The sequence below is a fragment of the Pleurodeles waltl genome, unplaced genomic scaffold (assembly GCF_031143425.1).
Source record: "Pleurodeles waltl isolate 20211129_DDA unplaced genomic scaffold, aPleWal1.hap1.20221129 scaffold_72, whole genome shotgun sequence".
Classification (NCBI taxonomy): domain Eukaryota; kingdom Metazoa; phylum Chordata; class Amphibia; order Caudata; family Salamandridae; genus Pleurodeles; species Pleurodeles waltl.
The window spans coordinates 2,882,967-2,901,477 of NW_027150393.1; the positions used below are offsets into that span (position 1 = coordinate 2,882,967).

The 18,511-nt window shown below is 48.6% G+C and overlaps 5 non-coding genes across 5 annotated transcripts; all 5 read right to left on the bottom strand.

Moving 5' to 3' along the window:
- TRNAP-AGG (transfer RNA proline (anticodon AGG)) lies at positions 1–72 on the bottom strand. The gene has a single exon. It is a non-coding gene; the product is annotated as a tRNA-Pro (tRNA).
- A 7,082-nt stretch (positions 73–7,154) lies between these two features.
- Positions 7,155–7,226, bottom strand: TRNAP-AGG (transfer RNA proline (anticodon AGG)). Its single transcript has one exon. It is a non-coding gene; the product is annotated as a tRNA-Pro (tRNA).
- A 3,501-nt stretch (positions 7,227–10,727) lies between these two features.
- On the bottom strand, positions 10,728–10,799 carry TRNAP-AGG (transfer RNA proline (anticodon AGG)). The gene has a single exon. It is a non-coding gene; the product is annotated as a tRNA-Pro (tRNA).
- A 3,511-nt stretch (positions 10,800–14,310) lies between these two features.
- On the bottom strand, positions 14,311–14,382 carry TRNAP-AGG (transfer RNA proline (anticodon AGG)). Its single transcript has one exon. It is a non-coding gene; the product is annotated as a tRNA-Pro (tRNA).
- Positions 14,383–17,892: 3,510 nt separating this feature from the next.
- TRNAP-AGG (transfer RNA proline (anticodon AGG)) lies at positions 17,893–17,964 on the bottom strand. Its single transcript has one exon. It is a non-coding gene; the product is annotated as a tRNA-Pro (tRNA).
- Positions 17,965–18,511: the final 547 nt, after the last annotated feature.

An 18,511-nucleotide genomic window follows, 5' to 3' on the forward strand; every position in this document is an offset into this window, starting at 1 on the left:
GGGCTCGTCTGGGATTTGAACCCGGGACCTCTCGCACCCTAAGCGAGAATCATACCCCTAGACCAACGAGCCTGGGCACAGAAATGCAACGGCTCCGACCCTGCTCGGAGGGTTGGTGACAGAGAGTGGGAGACTACATCCCAAAGCAAGAAACTGCACATGGTGCTCTCTTCTGCAGTACGACTAGAGTCATTTGCATGGTCTTCATCGAACATGACATAAAAAGCCTCTATCCTTTAGACATTTTGGCCCAGATTTACAAGAAAATGACTAAGCGCGACGCTGTGCCAAATTTGCAAGCCCCACGCGCCGTCATTTTCAAAATGCAGGAAAGCGCCGTATTTAGTAGAATACAGCGCACCCCTGTGCTTCCCCCTGCGCCAGCTCTAAATTAGCTGCTGAGCGCCAACGCAGCCGTTCTTGCACCATGGTACAAGGATGACTGCGTTGAGGGGGAAATTGTTTTTGTGCAGGAAGGGACACCTTCCTGCCCAAAAAAAAAATCTTCATTGGTGATTTGCTCTTACTTCTATGTGTGCTGCAGAATGCATCACACATAGAAAGAGCAAAAACAAGGAGAAATGAAAACATTTCTCCTCAGTGCGCCACTCTAACGATACCCCTGGGATGGCGTTGGATTTTGGCGCTGACGCAGATTTACGCCAACTCCTAAATCTGGAGCAGCATCAAAATGCTATGGTGTTGCTGTGGCACACTCCCAACAACACCCATTGCACGCCCCTTCCAGGGAACGCGCTGCGTGCTAAGGGGCCGTATTTACAAGGTGGTGTTAAGCCACAAAAAGTGGCTGAACGCCATCTTGTAAATACCGCGCAGTGCATAGTGCCACCGGGGCGTCACTAAAAGTGATGCTCCGGTGGCGATAGGGCCTTGTAAGTCTGGCACTTTATTTGCTCAAGGTGTGTGTTCATGGTGAGTGCAGGAAAGCTATTTTCGCTCTCGTACCTTCCTTCCTTGGCTGGCTTGAATGCTGTAGGCTCAGGCTTCATTGCAAAGGTCAAACAGTGAGCAACTGACTGCCTTAAGCTAGCGCAACTCCTCTTGGTGAGCTGTGACAGATGCCCCAGGAGCGTAGTACCTCACGATGGTGAGGGATAGACACAGTCTCTTTTATCTCAGCTTGCCTGTCAGGTGAGGCAGGAAATGCAAATACTGTGAAAAAGCCCAGCGACTCGAACCAGGGACCTTTCGCATGTGAGGTGCGCATGATAAGCACTACACTACACAAACAGACACACTTGCCGGCTTGCTTCATGTGGCTATGCATTGTACTGGAACCACCACACTATGGAAACAGACATACCTGCTTGCTTTATGTGGCTATGCATTGGACTGGGATGCAAGGATGAGGGCCAATGTTCATGACGCTCAAAGCTGAGCCTTCCGGAACACGATCTCTTCCCTTGGAAGAAAGGAACTGGGATCACTTTCATTCCAAGAGGTGATTTCAGAACTGGACCCGAAATTACCATGGAGAAGCACTGCATTTAATGTTCCTACGAGCACTGCTGCTCCAGCACAGAAAAGCAGTTGCAAAGAAATCTCGCATACCTTCATGATGCTGAACCGTCTCGACGCCAGTATAAAGCATGTATTGCATTGCAACATGACATCTTACAAGAGTGAAAAGCAGAAACACTCCTGTTTAAAACACAGACTGAACCTATAAAGTTAGGGGTTTGTCTGGGATTTGAACCGAGGTCCTCTCACACCCGAAGCGAGAATCATACCCCTATACCAACTAGACTGCCGCTGCATAGTCATTTGAAACATCTTCTGAAGCGTCTTTCAGAAAAGCAGGGCCATTTGGAGGCTCTCTCTCTCTAAGCGTGCCATAGCAATTGATGTTTTCTGTCAAGGATTTTTTGTTTGTCTCTAGCAAGGCAAGAGGTAGTCAAAATGCCCTGTGCCAGTGAGCTGAACTAGGGCACTGATGTGAAAAGCAGACCCTTTCTGGTAGTTGTATCCCGCTGCAAGTCATGGACCCTTGCACCTTAGACTTCCCAACCAGAAGCACTGAAGGGCCTGCTAGCTCTTGAGCCAGAGGAGCATTCCTCTTGGATTCAAGCACACTTGCTCGATCAGCGCTCGATCAGGCGAGATTTATATTAGTGGCTCATAGGCCTGAAACACTCACCTGGGAGACGCAGGGTGGCTGATTTCCCGGAATGGCCCTTGATGGGGAAATCACCTCCTTTCCCCCGCCTCATTTCAGAATTGTGTGCTAGTCGCAAGACAGTGTTCAGGGGTTCATGGGTACTGCCTACTCCCAGCTGCCTCTCTGTCTTCTTCATGTAAATTGCAAGTCACGAGGAGGCACCATTGCCAATATGCTCCGCCCACCTAACCAAGAAACCTAGTTTGAGCTTGTCTGCCTGTGTTGTTGCAGGGGCAGAGTCTTCTTTGCCCAAAAGGTGGCAGGAGAGCCTCACTTCAAACGATAGAATCAACTGCTTAAGTAGAAACCAGCATGGTAGTTACTGTCATAAAGTGCAGCTCTAACAGAAGGTGTGCCTGAGACGCCCCTTCCAGTAATACACAGAATTTTGATTGAGGGCCCAGCCGATGGGTTGGTGGATTTCTCCTCACATGCCACAGCAGCTTCCAAAGATAGTGGTCTGAGGAGCTGGCTCTGCAAGCAGAGCAAGATTTAAGGGAAGAAAATACACCTGTCAGAAGTGGGATTTGAACCCACGCCTCCATGAAGAGACCAGAAGGCTCAGCTTCACTGAAGATCAAGCTCTCTTGAGTCTGGCGCCTTAGACCACTCGGCCATCCTGACAGCCAAAACAGTGTGCAGGTCGGACTCTTCAGTCTGCACTTGTTGATTTTGCCGCTTGCAATGTTCCTATCAAAGTCACAGCTTTAAAGGCCCCACAATATAACATGGCCAAGAAAAAAAAAAAAAAACAGAACAAGAAACAATGCACATGCACGACCACCGAGGGATGCAGATAACTTTTTAGCGTCCTGCAATAGTAAAGCACGTTTTACACAGGTCACAAGTTTTTAAAGGTCATTTCTGTCTAAGTGTGCATTGAGAGAGACTGAGGTTTTAGGGAGCAAACACAAAAGCTGCTGCTGCCAAGTGTTTCTGCCCGGTCTCAAACCGGGGACTTTTCGCGTGTGAGGCGAACGTGATAACCACTACACTACAGAAACAAGCTTGCTGATTTGACTGAAGGAGCACAGTTCCCCTCATATGTTTGCACGATTTCCTCTATACTTTATCAGCAGTTGCTCGGAATGCGAGGGGTAAGTGTGAAAATTGCAGCGGTGTCGGCCAGCATGCATACACTCAGACGTCCTGAAAAATCCCATAGCTGCGGGCAGAGACAGACAAATATCTGATGCCTAAATGCCAGGAAGGAGAGCCTGTGAAATCATCACACAGGGCGCACTGAGAGCAAGCAGGAAGGAAGCCAAGGCATTGTAATCCATTTTTCGCCTGAGGCAAAAAATATGTTTTGCGCAACAATGCTTCGAGTAAAATGAGAAATGTTGAGGGGTTGTGTATTTTGAGCAGGATTTGATTGTTTTCCGCTAAAATGGGCTCGTCCGCGATTTGAACCCGGGTCCTCTCGCACCCTAAGCGAGAATCATACCCCTAGACCAACGAGCCTGGGCACAGAAATGCAACGGCTCCGACCCTGCTCGGAGGATTGGTGACAGAGAGTGGGAGACTACATCCCAAAGCAAGAAACTGCACATGGTGCTCTCTTTTGCAGTACGACTAGAGTCATTTGCATGGTCTTCATCGAACATGACATAAAAAGCCTCTATCCTTTAGACATTTTGGCCCAGATTTACAAGAAAATGACTAAGCGCGACGCTGTGCCAAATTTGCAAGCCCCACGTGCCGTCATTTTCAAAATGCAGGAAAGCGCCGTATTTAGTAGAATACAGCGCACCCCTGTGCTTCCCCCTGCGCCAGCTCTAAATTAGCTGCTGAGCGCCAACGCAGCCGTTCTTTCACCATGGTACAAGGATGACTGCGTTGAGGGGGAAATTGTTTTTGTGCAGGAAGGGACACCTTCCTGCCCAAAAAAAAAATCTTCAATGGTGATTTGCTCTTACTTCTATGTGTGCTGCAGAATGCATCACACATAGCAAGAGCAAAAACAAGGAGAAATGAAAACATTTCTCCTCAGTGCGCCACTCTAACGACACCCCTGGGATGGCGTTGGATTTTGGCGCTGACGCAGATTTACGCCAACTCCTAAATCTGGAGCAGCATCAAAATGCTATGGTGTTGCTGTGGCACACTCCCAACAACACCCATTGCACGCCCCTTCCAGGGAACGCGCTGCGTGCTAAGGGGCCGTATTTACAAGGTGGTGTTAAGCCACAAAAAGTGGCTGAACGCCATCTTGTAAATACCGCGCAGTGCATAGTGCCACAGGGGCGTCACTAAAAGTGATGCTCCGGTGGCGATAGGGCCTTGTAAGTCTGGCACTTTATTTGCTCAAGGTGTGTGTTCTTGGTGAGGGCAGGAAAGCTATTTTCGCTCTCGTACCTTCCTTCCTTGGCTGGCTTGAATGCTGTAGGCTCAGGCTTCATTGCAAAGGTCAAACAGTGAGCAACTGACTGCCGTAAGCTGGCGCAACTCCTCTTGGTGAGCTGTGACAGATGCCCCAGGAGCGTAGTACCTCACGATGGTGAGGGATAGACACAGTCTCTTTTATCTCAGCTTGCCTGTCAGGTGAGGCAGGAAATGCAAATACTGTGAAAAAGCCCAGCGACTCGAACCAGGGACCTTTCGCATGTGAGGTGCGCATGATAACCACTACACTACACAAGCAGACACACTTGCCGGCTTGCTTCATGTGGCTATGCATTGTACTGGAACCACCACACTATGGAAACAGACACACCTGCTTGCTTTATGTGGCTATGCATTGGACTGGGATGCAAGGATGAGGGCCAATGTTCATGACGCTCAAAGCTGAGCCTTCCGGAACACAATCTCTTCCCTTGGAAGAAAGGAACTGGGATCACTTTCATTCCAAGAGGTGATTTCAGAACTGGACCCGAAATTACCATGGAGAAGCACTGTGCATTTAATGTTCCTACGAGCACTGCTGCTCCAGCACAGAAAAGCAGTTGCAAAGAAATCTCGCATACCTTCATGATGCTGAACCGTCTCGACGCCAGTATAAAGCATGTATTGCATTGCAACATGACATCTTACAAGAGTGAAAAGCAGAAATACTCCTGTTTAAAACACAGACTGAACCTCTAAAGGTAGGGGTTTGTCTGGGATTTGAACCGAGGTCCTCTCACACCCGAAGCGAGAATCATACCCCTATACCAACTAGACTGCCGCTGCATAGTCATTTGAAACATCTTCTGAAGCGTCTTTCAGAAAAGCAGGGCCATTTGGAGGCTCTCTCTCTCTAAGCGTGCCATAGCAATTGATGTTTTCTGTCAAGGATTTTTTGTTTGTCTCTAGCAAGGCAAGAGGTAGTCAAAATGCCCTGTGCCAGTGAGCTGAACTAGGGGACTGATGTGAAAAGCAGACCCTTTCTGGTAGTTGTAACCCGCTGCTAGTCATGGACCCTTGCACCTTAGATTTCCCAACCAGAAGCACTGAAGGGCCTGCTAGCTCTTGAGCCAGAGGAGCATGCCTCTTGGATTCAAGCACACTTGCTCGGTCAGCGCTCGATCAGGCTCGATCAGGCGAGATTTATATTAGTGGCTCATAGGCCTGAAACACTCACCTGGGAGACGCAGGGTGGCTGATTTCCCGGAATGGCCCTTGATGGGGAAATCACCTCCTTTCCCCCGCCTCATTTCAGAATTGTGTGCTAGTCGCAAGACAGTGTTCAGGGGTTCATGGGTACTGCCTACTCCCAGCTGCCTCTCTGTCTTCTTCATGTAAATTGCAAGTCACGAGGAGGCACCATTGCCAATATGCTCCGCCCACCTAACCAAGAAACCTAGTTTGAGCTTGTCTGCCTGTGTTGTTGCAGGGGCAGAGTCTTCTTTGCCCAAAAGGTGGCAGGAGAGCCTCACTTCAAACGATAGAATCAACTGCTTAAGTAGAAACCAGCATGGTAGTTACTGTCATAAAGTGCAGCTCTAACAGAAGGTGTGCCTGAGACGCCCCTTCCAGTAATACACAGAATTTTGATTGAGGGCCCAGCCGATGGGTTGGTGGATTTCTCCTCACATGCCACAGCAGCTTCCAAAGATAGTGGTGTGAGGAGCTGGCTCTGCAAGCAGAGCAAGATTTAAGGGAAGAAAATACACCTGTCAGAAGTGGGATTTGAACCCACGCCTCCATGAAGAGACCAGAAGGCTCAGCTTCACTGAAGATCAAGCTCTCTTGAGTCTGGCGCCTTAGACCACTCGGCCATCCTGACAGCCAAAACAGTGTGCAGGTCGGACTCTTCAGTCTGCACTTGTTGATTTTGCCGCTTGCAATGTTCCTATCAAAGTCACAGCTTTAAAGGCCCCACAATATAACATGGCCAAGAAAAAAAAAAAAAAACAGAACAAGAAACAATGCACATGCACGACCACCGAGGGATGCAGATAACTTTTTAGCGTCCTGCAATAGTAAAGCACGTTTTACACAGGTCACAAGTTTTTAAAGGTCATTTCTGTCTAAGTGTGCATTGAGAGAGACTGAGGTTTTAGGGAGCAAACACAAAAGCTGCTGCTGCCAAGTGTTTCTGCCCGGTCTCAAACCGGGGACTTTTCGCGTGTGAGGCGAACGTGATAACCACTACACTACAGAAACAAGCTTGCTGATTTGACTGAAGGAGCACAGTTCCCCTCATATGTTTGCACGATTTCCTCTATACTTTATCAGCAGTTGCTCGGAATGCGAGGGGTAAGTGTGAAAATTGCAGCGGTGTCGGCCAGCATGCATACACTCAGACGTCCTGAAAAATCCCATAGCTGCGGGCAGAGACAGACAAATATCTGATGCCTAAATGCCAGGAAGGAGAGCCTGTGAAATCATCACACAGGGCGCACTCAGAGCAAGCAGGAAGGAAGCCAAGGCATTGTAATCCATTTTTCGCCTGAGGCAAAAAATATGTTTTGCGCAACAATGCTTCGAGTAAAATGAGAAATGTTGAGGGGTTGTGTATTTTGAGCAGGATTTGATTGTTTTCCGCTAAAATGGGCTCGTCCGGGATTTGAACCCGGGACCTCTCGCACCCTAAGCGAGAATCATACCCCTAGACCAACGAGCCTGGGCACAGAAATGCAACGGCTCCGACCCTGCTCGGAGGATTGGTGACAGAGAGTGGGAGACTACATCCCAAAGCAAGAAACTGCACATGGTGCTCTCTTTTGCAGTACGACTAGAGTCATTTGCATGGTCTTCATCGAACATGACATAAAAAGCCTCTATCCTTTAGACATTTTGGCCCAGATTTACAAGAAAATGACTAAGCGCGACGCTGTGCCAAATTTGCAAGCCCCACGTGCCGTCATTTTCAAAATGCAGGAAAGCGCCGTATTTAGTAGAATACAGCGCACCCCTGTGCTTCCCCCTGCGCCAGCTCTAAATTAGCTGCTGAGCGCCAACGCAGCCGTTCTTGCACCATGGTACAAGGATGACTGCGTTGAGGGGGAAATTGTTTTTGTGCAGGAAGGGACACCTTCCTGCCCAAAAAAAAAATCTTCAATGGTGATTTGCTCTTACTTCTATGTGTGCTGCAGAATGCATCACACATAGCAAGAGCAAAAACAAGGAGAAATGAAAACATTTCTCCTCAGTGCGCCACTCTAACGACACCCCTGGGATGGCGTTGGATTTTGGCGCTGACGCAGATTTACGCCAACTCCTAAATCTGGAGCAGCATCAAAATGCTATGGTGTTGCTGTGGCACACTCCCAACAACACCCATTGCACGCCCCTTCCAGGGAACGCGCTGCGTGCTAAGGGGCCGTATTTACAAGGTGGTGTTAAGCCACAAAAAGTGGCTGAACGCCATCTTGTAAATACCGCGCAGTGCATAGTGCCACCGGGGCGTCACTAAAAGTGATGCTCCGGTGGCGATAGGGCCTTGTAAGTCTGGCACTTTATTTGCTCAAGGTGTGTGTTCTTGGTGAGGGCAGGAAAGCTATTTTCGCTCTCGTACCTTCCTTCCTTGGCTGGCTTGAATGCTGTAGGCTCAGGCTTCATTGCAAAGGTCAAACAGTGAGCAACTGACTGCCGTAAGCTGGCGCAACTCCTCTTGGTGAGCTGTGACAGATGCCCCAGGAGCGTAGTACCTCACGATGGTGAGGGATAGACACAGTCTCTTTTTTCTCAGCTTGCCTGTCAGGTGAGGCAGGAAATGCAAATACTGTGAAAAAGCCCAGCGACTCAAACCAGGGACCTTTCGCATGTGAGGTGCGCATGATAACCACTACACTACACAAGCAGACACACTTGCCGGCTTGCTTCATGTGGCTATGCATTGTACTGGAACCACCACACTATGGAAACAGACACACCTGCTTGCTTTATGTGGCTATGCATTGGACTGGGATGCAAGGATGAGGGCCAATGTTCATGACGCTCAAAGCTGAGCCTTCCGGAACACAATCTCTTCCCTTGGAAGAAAGGAACTGGGATCACTTTCATTCCAAGAGGTGATTTCAGAACTGGACCCGAAATTACCATGGAGAAGCACTGTGCATTTAATGTTCCTACGAGCACTGCTGCTCCAGCACAGAAAAGCAGTTGCAAAGAAATCTCGCATACCTTCATGATGCTGAACCGTCTCGACGCCAGTATAAAGCATGTATTGCATTGCAACATGACATCTTACAAGAGTGAAAAGCAGAAATACTCCTGTTTAAAACACAGACTGAACCTCTAAAGGTAGGGGTTTGTCTGGGATTTGAACCGAGGTCCTCTCACACCCGAAGCGAGAATCATACCCCTATACCAACTAGACTGCCGCTGCATAGTCATTTGAAACATCTTCTGAAGCGTCTTTCAGAAAAGCAGGGCCATTTGGAGGCTCTCTCTCTCTAAGCGTGCCATAGCAATTGATGTTTTCTGTCAAGGATTTTTTGTTTGTCTCTAGCAAGGCAAGAGGTAGTCAAAATGCCCTGTGCCAGTGAGCTGAACTAGGGGACTGATGTGAAAAGCAGACCCTTTCTGGTAGTTGTAACCCGCTGCTAGTCATGGACCCTTGCACCTTAGATTTCCCAACCAGAAGCACTGAAGGGCCTGCTAGCTCTTGAGCCAGAGGAGCATGCCTCTTGGATTCAAGCACACTTGCTCGGTCAGGGCTCGATCAGGCGAGATTTATATTAGTGGCTCATAGGCCTGAAACACTCACCTGGGAGACGCAGGGTGGCTGATTTCCCGGAATGGCCCTTGATGGGGAAATCACCTCCTTTCCCCCGCCTCATTTCAGAATTGTGTGCTAGTCGCAAGACAGTGTTCAGGGGTTCATGGGTACTGCCTACTCCCAGCTGCCTCTCTGTCTTCTTCATGTAAATTGCAAGTCACGAGGAGGCACCATTGCCAATATGCTCCGCCCACCTAACCAAGAAACCTAGTTTGAGCTTGTCTGCCTGTGTTGTTGCAGGGGCAGAGTCTTCTTTGCCCAAAAGGTGGCAGGAGAGCCTCACTTCAAACGATAGAATCAACTGCTTAAGTAGAAACCAGCATGGTAGTTACTGTCATAAAGTGCAGCTCTAACAGAAGGTGTGCCTGAGACGCCCCTTCCAGTAATACACAGAATTTTGATTGAGGGCCCAGCCGATGGGTTGGTGGATTTCTCCTCACATGCCACAGCAGCTTCCAAAGATAGTGGTCTGAGGAGCTGGCTCTGCAAGCAGAGCAAGATTTAAGGGAAGAAAATACACCTGTCAGAAGTGGGATTTGAACCCACGCCTCCATGAAGAGACCAGAAGGCTCAGCTTCACTGAAGATCAAGCTCTCTTGAGTCTGGCGCCTTAGACCACTCGGCCATCCTGACAGCCAAAACAGTGTGCAGGTCGGACTCTTCAGTCTGCACTTGTTGATTTTGCCGCTTGCAATGTTCCTATCAAAGTCACAGCTTTAAAGGCCCCACAATATAACATGGCCAAGAAAAAAAAAAAAAAACAGAACAAGAAACAATGCACATGCACGACCACCGAGGGATGCAGATAACTTTTTAGCGTCCTGCAATAGTAAAGCACGTTTTACACAGGTCACAAGTTTTTAAAGGTCATTTCTGTCTAAGTGTGCATTGAGAGAGACTGAGGTTTTAGGGAGCAAACACAAAAGCTGCTGCTGCCAAGTGTTTCTGCCCGGTCTCAAACCGGGGACTTTTCGCGTGTGAGGCGAACGTGATAACCACTACACTACAGAAACAAGCTTGCTGATTTGACTGAAGGAGCACAGTTCCCCTCATATGTTTGCACGATTTCCTCTATACTTTATCAGCAGTTGCTCGGAATGCGAGGGGTAAGTGTGAAAATTGCAGCGGTGTCGGCCAGCATGCATACACTCAGACGTCCTGAAAAATCCCATAGCTGCGGGCAGAGACAGACAAATATCTGATGCCTAAATGCCAGGAAGGAGAGCCTGTGAAATCATCACACAGGGCGCACTGAGAGCAAGCAGGAAGGAAGCCAAGGCATTGTAATCCATTTTTCGCCTGAGGCAAAAAATATGTTTTGCGCAACAATGCTTCGAGTAAAATGAGAAATGTTGAGGGGTTGTGTATTTTGAGCAGGATTTGATTGTTTTCCGCTAAAATGGGCTCGTCCGGGATTTGAACCCGGGACCTCTCGCACCCTAAGCGAGAATCATACCCCTAGACCAACGAGCCTGGGCACAGAAATGCAACGGCTCCGACCCTGCTCGGAGGATTGGTGACAGAGAGTGGGAGACTACATCCCAAAGCAAGAAACTGCACATGGTGCTCTCTTTTGCAGTACGACTAGAGTCATTTGCATGGTCTTCATCGAACATGACATAAAAAGCCTCTATCCTTTAGACATTTTGGCCCAGATTTACAAGAAAATGACTAAGCGCGACGCTGTGCCAAATTTGCAAGCCCCACGTGCCGTCATTTTCAAAATGCAGGAAAGCGCCGTATTTAGTAGAATACAGCGCACCCCTGTGCTTCCCCCTGCGCCAGCTCTAAATTAGCTGCTGAGCGCCAACGCAGCCGTTCTTGCACCATGGTACAAGGATGACTGCGTTGAGGGGGAAATTGTTTTTGTGCAGGAAGGGACACCTTCCTGCCCAAAAAAAAAATCTTCAATGGTGATTTGCTCTTACTTCTATGTGTGCTGCAGAATGCATCACACATAGCAAGAGCAAAAACAAGGAGAAATGAAAACATTTCTCCTCAGTGCGCCACTCTAACGACACCCCTGGGATGGCGTTGGATTTTGGCGCTGACGCAGATTTACGCCAACTCCTAAATCTGGAGCAGCATCAAAATGCTATGGTGTTGCTGTGGCACACTCCCAACAACACCCATTGCACGCCCCTTCCAGGGAACGCGCTGCGTGCTAAGGGGCCGTATTTACAAGGTGGTGTTAAGCCACAAAAAGTGGCTGAACGCCATCTTGTAAATACCGCGCAGTGCATAGTGCCACCGGGGCGTCACTAAAAGTGATGCTCCGGTGGCGATAGGGCCTTGTAAGTCTGGCACTTTATTTGCTCAAGGTGTGTGTTCTTGGTGAGGGCAGGAAAGCTATTTTCGCTCTCGTACCTTCCTTCCTTGGCTGGCTTGAATGCTGTAGGCTCAGGCTTCATTGCAAAGGTCAAACAGTGAGCAACTGACTGCCGTAAGCTGGCGCAACTCCTCTTGGTGAGCTGTGACAGATGCCCCAGGAGCGTAGTACCTCACGATGGTGAGGGATAGACACAGTCTCTTTTATCTCAGCTTGCCTGTCAGGTGAGGCAGGAAATGCAAATACTGTGAAAAAGCCCAGCGACTCGAACCAGGGACCTTTCGCATGTGAGGTGCGCATGATAACCACTACACTACACAAGCAGACACACTTGCCGGCTTGCTTCATGTGGCTATGCATTGTACTGGAACCACCACACTATGGAAACAGACACACCTGCTTGCTTTATGTGGCTATGCATTGGACTGGGATGCAAGGATGAGGGCCAATGTTCATGACGCTCAAAGCTGAGCCTTCCGGAACACAATCTCTTCCCTTGGAAGAAAGGAACTGGGATCACTTTCATTCCAAGAGGTGATTTCAGAACTGGACCCGAAATTACCATGGAGAAGCACTGTGCATTTAATGTTCCTACGAGCACTGCTGCTCCAGCACAGAAAAGCAGTTGCAAAGAAATCTCGCATACCTTCATGATGCTGAACCGTCTCGACGCCAGTATAAAGCATGTATTGCATTGCAACATGACATCTTACAAGAGTGAAAAGCAGAAATACTCCTGTTTAAAACACAGACTGAACCTATAAAGGTAGGGGTTTGTCTGGGATTTGAACCGAGGTCCTCTCACACCCGAAGCAAGAATCATACCCCTATACCAACTAGACTGCCGCTGCATAGTCATTTGAAACATCTTCTGAAGCGTCTTTCAGAAAAGCAGGGCCATTTGGAGGCTCTCTCTCTCTAAGCGTGCCATAGCAATTGATGTTTTCTGTCAAGGATTTTTTGTTTGTCTCTAGCAAGGCAAGAGGTAGTCAAAATGCCCTGTGCCAGTGAGCTGAACTAGGGGACTGATGTGAAAAGCAGACCCTTTCTGGTAGTTGTAACCCGCTGCTAGTCATGGACCCTTGCACCTTAGATTTCCCAACCAGAAGCACTGAAGGGCCTGCTAGCTCTTGAGCCAGAGGAGCATGCCTCTTGGATTCAAGCACACTTGCTCGGTCAGCGCTCAATCAGGCTCGATCAGGCGAGATTTATATTAGTGGCTCATAGGCCTGAAACACTCACCTGGGAGACGCAGGGTGGCTGATTTCCCGGAATGGCCCTTGATGGGGAAATCACCTCCTTTCCCCCGCCTCATTTCAGAATTGTGTGCTAGTCGCAAGACAGTGTTCAGGGGTTCATGGGTACTGCCTACTCCCAGCTGCCTCTCTGTCTTCTTCATGTAAATTGCAAGTCACGAGGAGGCACCATTGCCAATATGCTCCGCCCACCTAACCAAGAAACCTAGTTTGAGCTTGTCTGCCTGTGTTGTTGCAGGGGCAGAGTCTTCTTTGCCCAAAAGGTGGCAGGAGAGCCTCACTTCAAACGATAGAATCAACTGCTTAAGTAGAAACCAGCATGGTAGTTACTGTCATAAAGTGCAGCTCTAACAGAAGGTGTGCCTGAGACGCCCCTTCCAGTAATACACAGAATTTTGATTGAGGGCCCAGCCGATGGGTTGGTGGATTTCTCCTCACATGCCACAGCAGCTTCCAAAGATAGTGGTCTGAGGAGCTGGCTCTGCAAGCAGAGCAAGATTTAAGGGAAGAAAATACACCTGTCAGAAGTGGGATTTGAACCCACGCCTCCATGAAGAGACCAGAAGGCTCAGCTTCACTGAAGATCAAGCTCTCTTGAGTCTGGCGCCTTAGACCACTCGGCCATCCTGACAGCCAAAACAGTGTGCAGGTCGGACTCTTCAGTCTGCACTTGTTGATTTTGCCGCTTGCAATGTTCCTATCAAAGTCACAGCTTTAAAGGCCCCACAATATAACATGGCCAAGAAAAAAAAAAAAAAACAGAACAAGAAACAATGCACATGCACGACCACCGAGGGATGCAGATAACTTTTTAGCGTCCTGCAATAGTAAAGCACGTTTTACACAGGTCACAAGTTTTTAAAGGTCATTTCTGTCTAAGTGTGCATTGAGAGAGACTGAGGTTTTAGGGAGCAAACACAAAAGCTGCTGCTGCCAAGTGTTTCTGCCCGGTCTCAAACCGGGGACTTTTCGCGTGTGAGGCGAACGTGATAACCACTACACTACAGAAACAAGCTTGCTGATTTGACTGAAGGAGCACAGTTCCCCTCATATGTTTGCACGATTTCCTCTATACTTTATCAGCAGTTGCTCGGAATGCGAGGGGTAAGTGTGAAAATTGCAGCGGTGTCGGCCAGCATGCATACACTCAGACGTCCTGAAAAATCCCATAGCTGCGGGCAGAGACAGACAAATATCTGATGCCTAAATGCCAGGAAGGAGAGCCTGTGAAATCATCACACAGGGCGCACTGAGAGCAAGCAGGAAGGAAGCCAAGGCATTGAAATCCATTTTTCGCCTGAGGCAAAAAATATGTTTTGCGCAACAATGCTTCGAGTAAAATGAGAAATGTTGAGGGGTTGTGTATTTTGAGCAGGATTTGATTGTTTTCCGCTAAAATGGGCTCGTCCGGGATTTGAACCCGGGACCTCTCGCACCCTAAGCGAGAATCATACCCCTAGACCAACGAGCCTGGGCACAGAAATGCAACGGCTCCGACCCTGCTCGGAGGATTGGTGACAGAGAGTGGGAGACTACATCCCAAAGCAAGAAACTGCACATGGTGCTCTCTTTTGCAGTACGACTAGAGTCATTTGCATGGTCTTCATCGAACATGACATAAAAAGCCTCTATCCTTTAGACATTTTGGCCCAGATTTACAAGAAAATGACTAAGCGCGACGCTGTGCCAAATTTGCAAGCCCCACGTGCCGTCATTTTCAAAATGCAGGAAAGCGCCGTATTTAGTAGAATACAGCGCACCCCTGTGCTTCCCCCTGCGCCAGCTCTAAATTAGCTGCTGAGCGCCAACGCAGCCGTTCTTGCACCATGGTACAAGGATGACTGCGTTGAGGGGGAAATTGTTTTTGTGCAGGAAGGGACACCTTCCTGCCCAAAAAAAAAATCTTCAATGGTGATTTGCTCTTACTTCTATGTGTGCTGCAGAATGCATCACACATAGCAAGAGCAAAAACAAGGAGAAATGAAAACATTTCTCCTCAGTGCGCCACTCTAACGACACCCCTGGGATGGCGTTGGATTTTGGCGCTGACGCAGATTTACGCCAACTCCTAAATCTGGAGCAGCATCAAAATGCTATGGTGTTGCTGTGGCACACTCCCAACAACACCCATTGCACGCCCCTTCCAGGGAACGCGCTGCGTGCTAAGGGGCCGTATTTACAAGGTGGTGTTAAGCCACAAAAAGTGGCTGAACGCCATCTTGTAAATACCGCGCAGTGCATAGTGCCACCGGGGCGTCACTAAAATTGATGCTCCGGTGGCGATAGGGCCTTGTAAGTCTGGCACTTTATTTGCTCAAGGTGTGTGTTCTTGGTGAGGGCAGGAAAGCTATTTTCGCTCTCGTACCTTCCTTCCTTGGCTGGCTTGAATGCTGTAGGCTCAGGCTTCATTGCAAAGGTCAAACAGTGAGCAACTGACTGCCGTAAGCTGGCGCAACTCCTCTTGGTGAGCTGTGACAGATGCCCCAGGAGCGTAGTACCTCACGATGGTGAGGGATAGACACAGTCTCTTTTATCTCAGCTTGCCTGTCAGGTGAGGCAGGAAATGCAAATACTGTGAAAAAGCCCAGCGACTCGAACCAGGGACCTTTCGCATGTGAGGTGCGCATGATAACCACTACACTACACAAGCAGACACACTTGCCGGCTTGCTTCATGTGGCTATGCATTGTACTGGAACCACCACACTATGGAAACAGACACACCTGCTTGCTTTATGTGGCTATGCATTGGACTGGGATGCAAGGATGAGGGCCAATGTTCATGACGCTCAAAGCTGAGCCTTCCGGAACACAATCTCTTCCCTTGGAAGAAAGGAACTGGGATCACTTTCATTCCAAGAGGTGATTTCAGAACTGGACCCGAAATTACCATGGAGAAGCACTGTGCATTTAATGTTCCTACGAGCACTGCTGCTCCAGCACAGAAAAGCAGTTGCAAAGAAATCTCGCATACCTTCATGATGCTGAACCGTCTCGACGCCAGTATAAAGCATGTATTGCATTGCAACATGACATCTTACAAGAGTGAAAAGCAGAAATACTCCTGTTTAAAACACAGACTGATCCTATAAAGGTAGGGGTTTGTCTGGGATTTGAACCGAGGTCCTCTCACACCCGAAGCGAGAATCATACCCCTATACCAACTAGACTGCCGCTGCATAGTCATTTGAAACATCTTCTGAAGCGTCTTTCAGAAAAGCAGGGCCATTTGGAGGCTCTCTCTCTCTAAGCGTGCCATAGCAATTGATGTTTTCTGTCAAGGATTTTTTGTTTGTCTCTAGCAAGGCAAGAGGTAGTCAAAATGCCCTGTGCCAGTGAGCTGAACTAGGGGACTGATGTGAAAAGCAGACCCTTTCTGGTAGTTGTAACCCGCTGCTAGTCATGGACCCTTGCACCTTAGATTTCCCAACCAGAAGCACTGAAGGGCCTGCTAGCTCTTGAGCCAGAGGAGCATGCCTCTTGGATTCAAGCACACTTGCTCGGTCAGCGCTCAATCAGGCTCGATCAGGCGAGATTTATATTAGTGGCTCATAGGCCTGAAACACTCACCTGGGAGACGCAGGGTGGCTGATTTCCCGGAATGGCCCTTGATGGGGAAATCACCTCCTTTCCCCCGCCTCATTTCAGAATTGTGTGCTAGTCGCAAGACAGTGTTCAGGGGTTCATGGGTACTGCCTACTCCCAGCTGCCTCTCTGTCTTCTTCATGTAAATTGCAAGTCACGAGGAGGCACCATTGCCAATATGCTCCGCCCACCTAACCAAGAAACCTAGTTTGAGCTTGTCTGCCTGTGTTGTTGCAGGGGCAGAGTCTTCTTTACCCAAAAGGTGGCAGGAGAGCCTCACTTCAAATGATAGAATCAACTGCTTAAGTAGAAACCAGCATGGTAGTTACTGTCATAAAGTGCAGCTCTAACAGAAGGTGTGCCTGAGACGCCCCTTCCAGTAATACACAGAATTTTGATTGAGGGCCCAGCCGATGGGTTGGTGGATTTCTCCTCACATGCCACAGCAGCTTCCAAAGATAGTGGTGTGAGGAGCTGGCTCTGCAAGCAGAGCAAGATTTAAGGGAAGAAAATACACCTGTCAGAAGTGGGATTTGAACCCACGCCTCCATGAAGAGACCAGAAGGCTCAGCTTCACTGAAGATCAAGCTCTCTTGAGTCTGGCGCCTTAGACCACTCGGCCATCCTGACAGCCAAAACAGTGTGCAGGTCGGACTCTTCAGTCTGCACTTGTTGATTTTGCCGCTTGCAATGTTCCTATCAAAGTCACAGCTTTAAAGGCCCCACAATATAACATGGCCAAGAAAAAAAAAAAAAACAGAACAAGAAACAATGCACATGCACGACCACCGAGGGATGCAGATAACTTTTTAGCGTCCTGCAATAGTAAAGCACGTTTTACACAGGTCACAAGTTTTTAAAGGTCATTTCTGTCTAAGTGTGCATTGAGAGAGACTGAGGTTTTAGGGAGCAAACACAAAAGCTGCTGCTGCCAAGTGTTTCTGCCCGGTCTCAAACCGGGGACTTTTCGCGTGTGAGGCGAACGTGATAACCACTACACTACAGAAACAAGCTTGCTGATTTGACTGAAGGAGCACAGTTCCCCTCATATGTTTGCACGATTTCCTCTATACTTTATCAGCAGTTGCTCGGAATGCGAGGGGTAAGTGTGAAAATTGCAGCGGTGTCGGCCAGCATGCATACACTCAGACGTCCTGAAAAATCCCATAGCTGCGGGCAGAGACAGACAAATATCTGATGCCTAAATGCCAGGAAGGAGAGCCTGTGAAATCATCACACAGGGCGCACTGAGAGCAAGCAGGAAGGAAGCCAAGGCATTGAAATCCATTTTTCGCCTGAGGCAAAAAATATGTTTTGCGCAACAATGCTTCGAGTAAAATGAGAAATGTTGAGGGGTTGTGTATTTTGAGCAGGATTTGATTGTTTTCCGCTAAAATGGGCTCGTCCGGGATTTGAACCCGGGACCTCTCGCACCCTAAGCGAGAATCATACCCCTAGACCAACGAGCCTGGGCACAGAAATGCCAAGGCTCCGACCCTGCTCGGAGGATTGGTGACAGAGAGTGGGAGACTACATCCCAAAGCAAGAAACTGCACATGGTGCTCTCTTTTGCAGTACGACTAGAGTCATTTGCATGGTCTTCATCGAACATGACATAAAAAGCCTCTATCCTTTAGACATTTTGGCCCAGATTTACAAGAAAATGACTAAGCGCGACGCTGTGCCAAATTTGCAAGCCCCACGTGCCGTCATTTTCAAAATGCAGGAAAGCGCCGTATTTAGTAGAATACAGCGCACCCCTGTGCTTCCCCCTGCGCCAACGCAGCCGTTCTTGCACCATGGTACAAGGATGACTGCGTTGAGGGGGAAATTGTTTTTGTGCAGGAAGGGACACCTTCCTGCCCAAAAAAAAAATCTTCAATGGTGATTTGCTCTTACTTCTATGTGTGCTGCAGAATGCATCACACATAGAAAGAGCAAAAACAAGGAGAAATGAAAACATTTCTCCTCAGTGCGCCACTCTAACGACACCCCTGGGATGGCGTTGGATTTTGG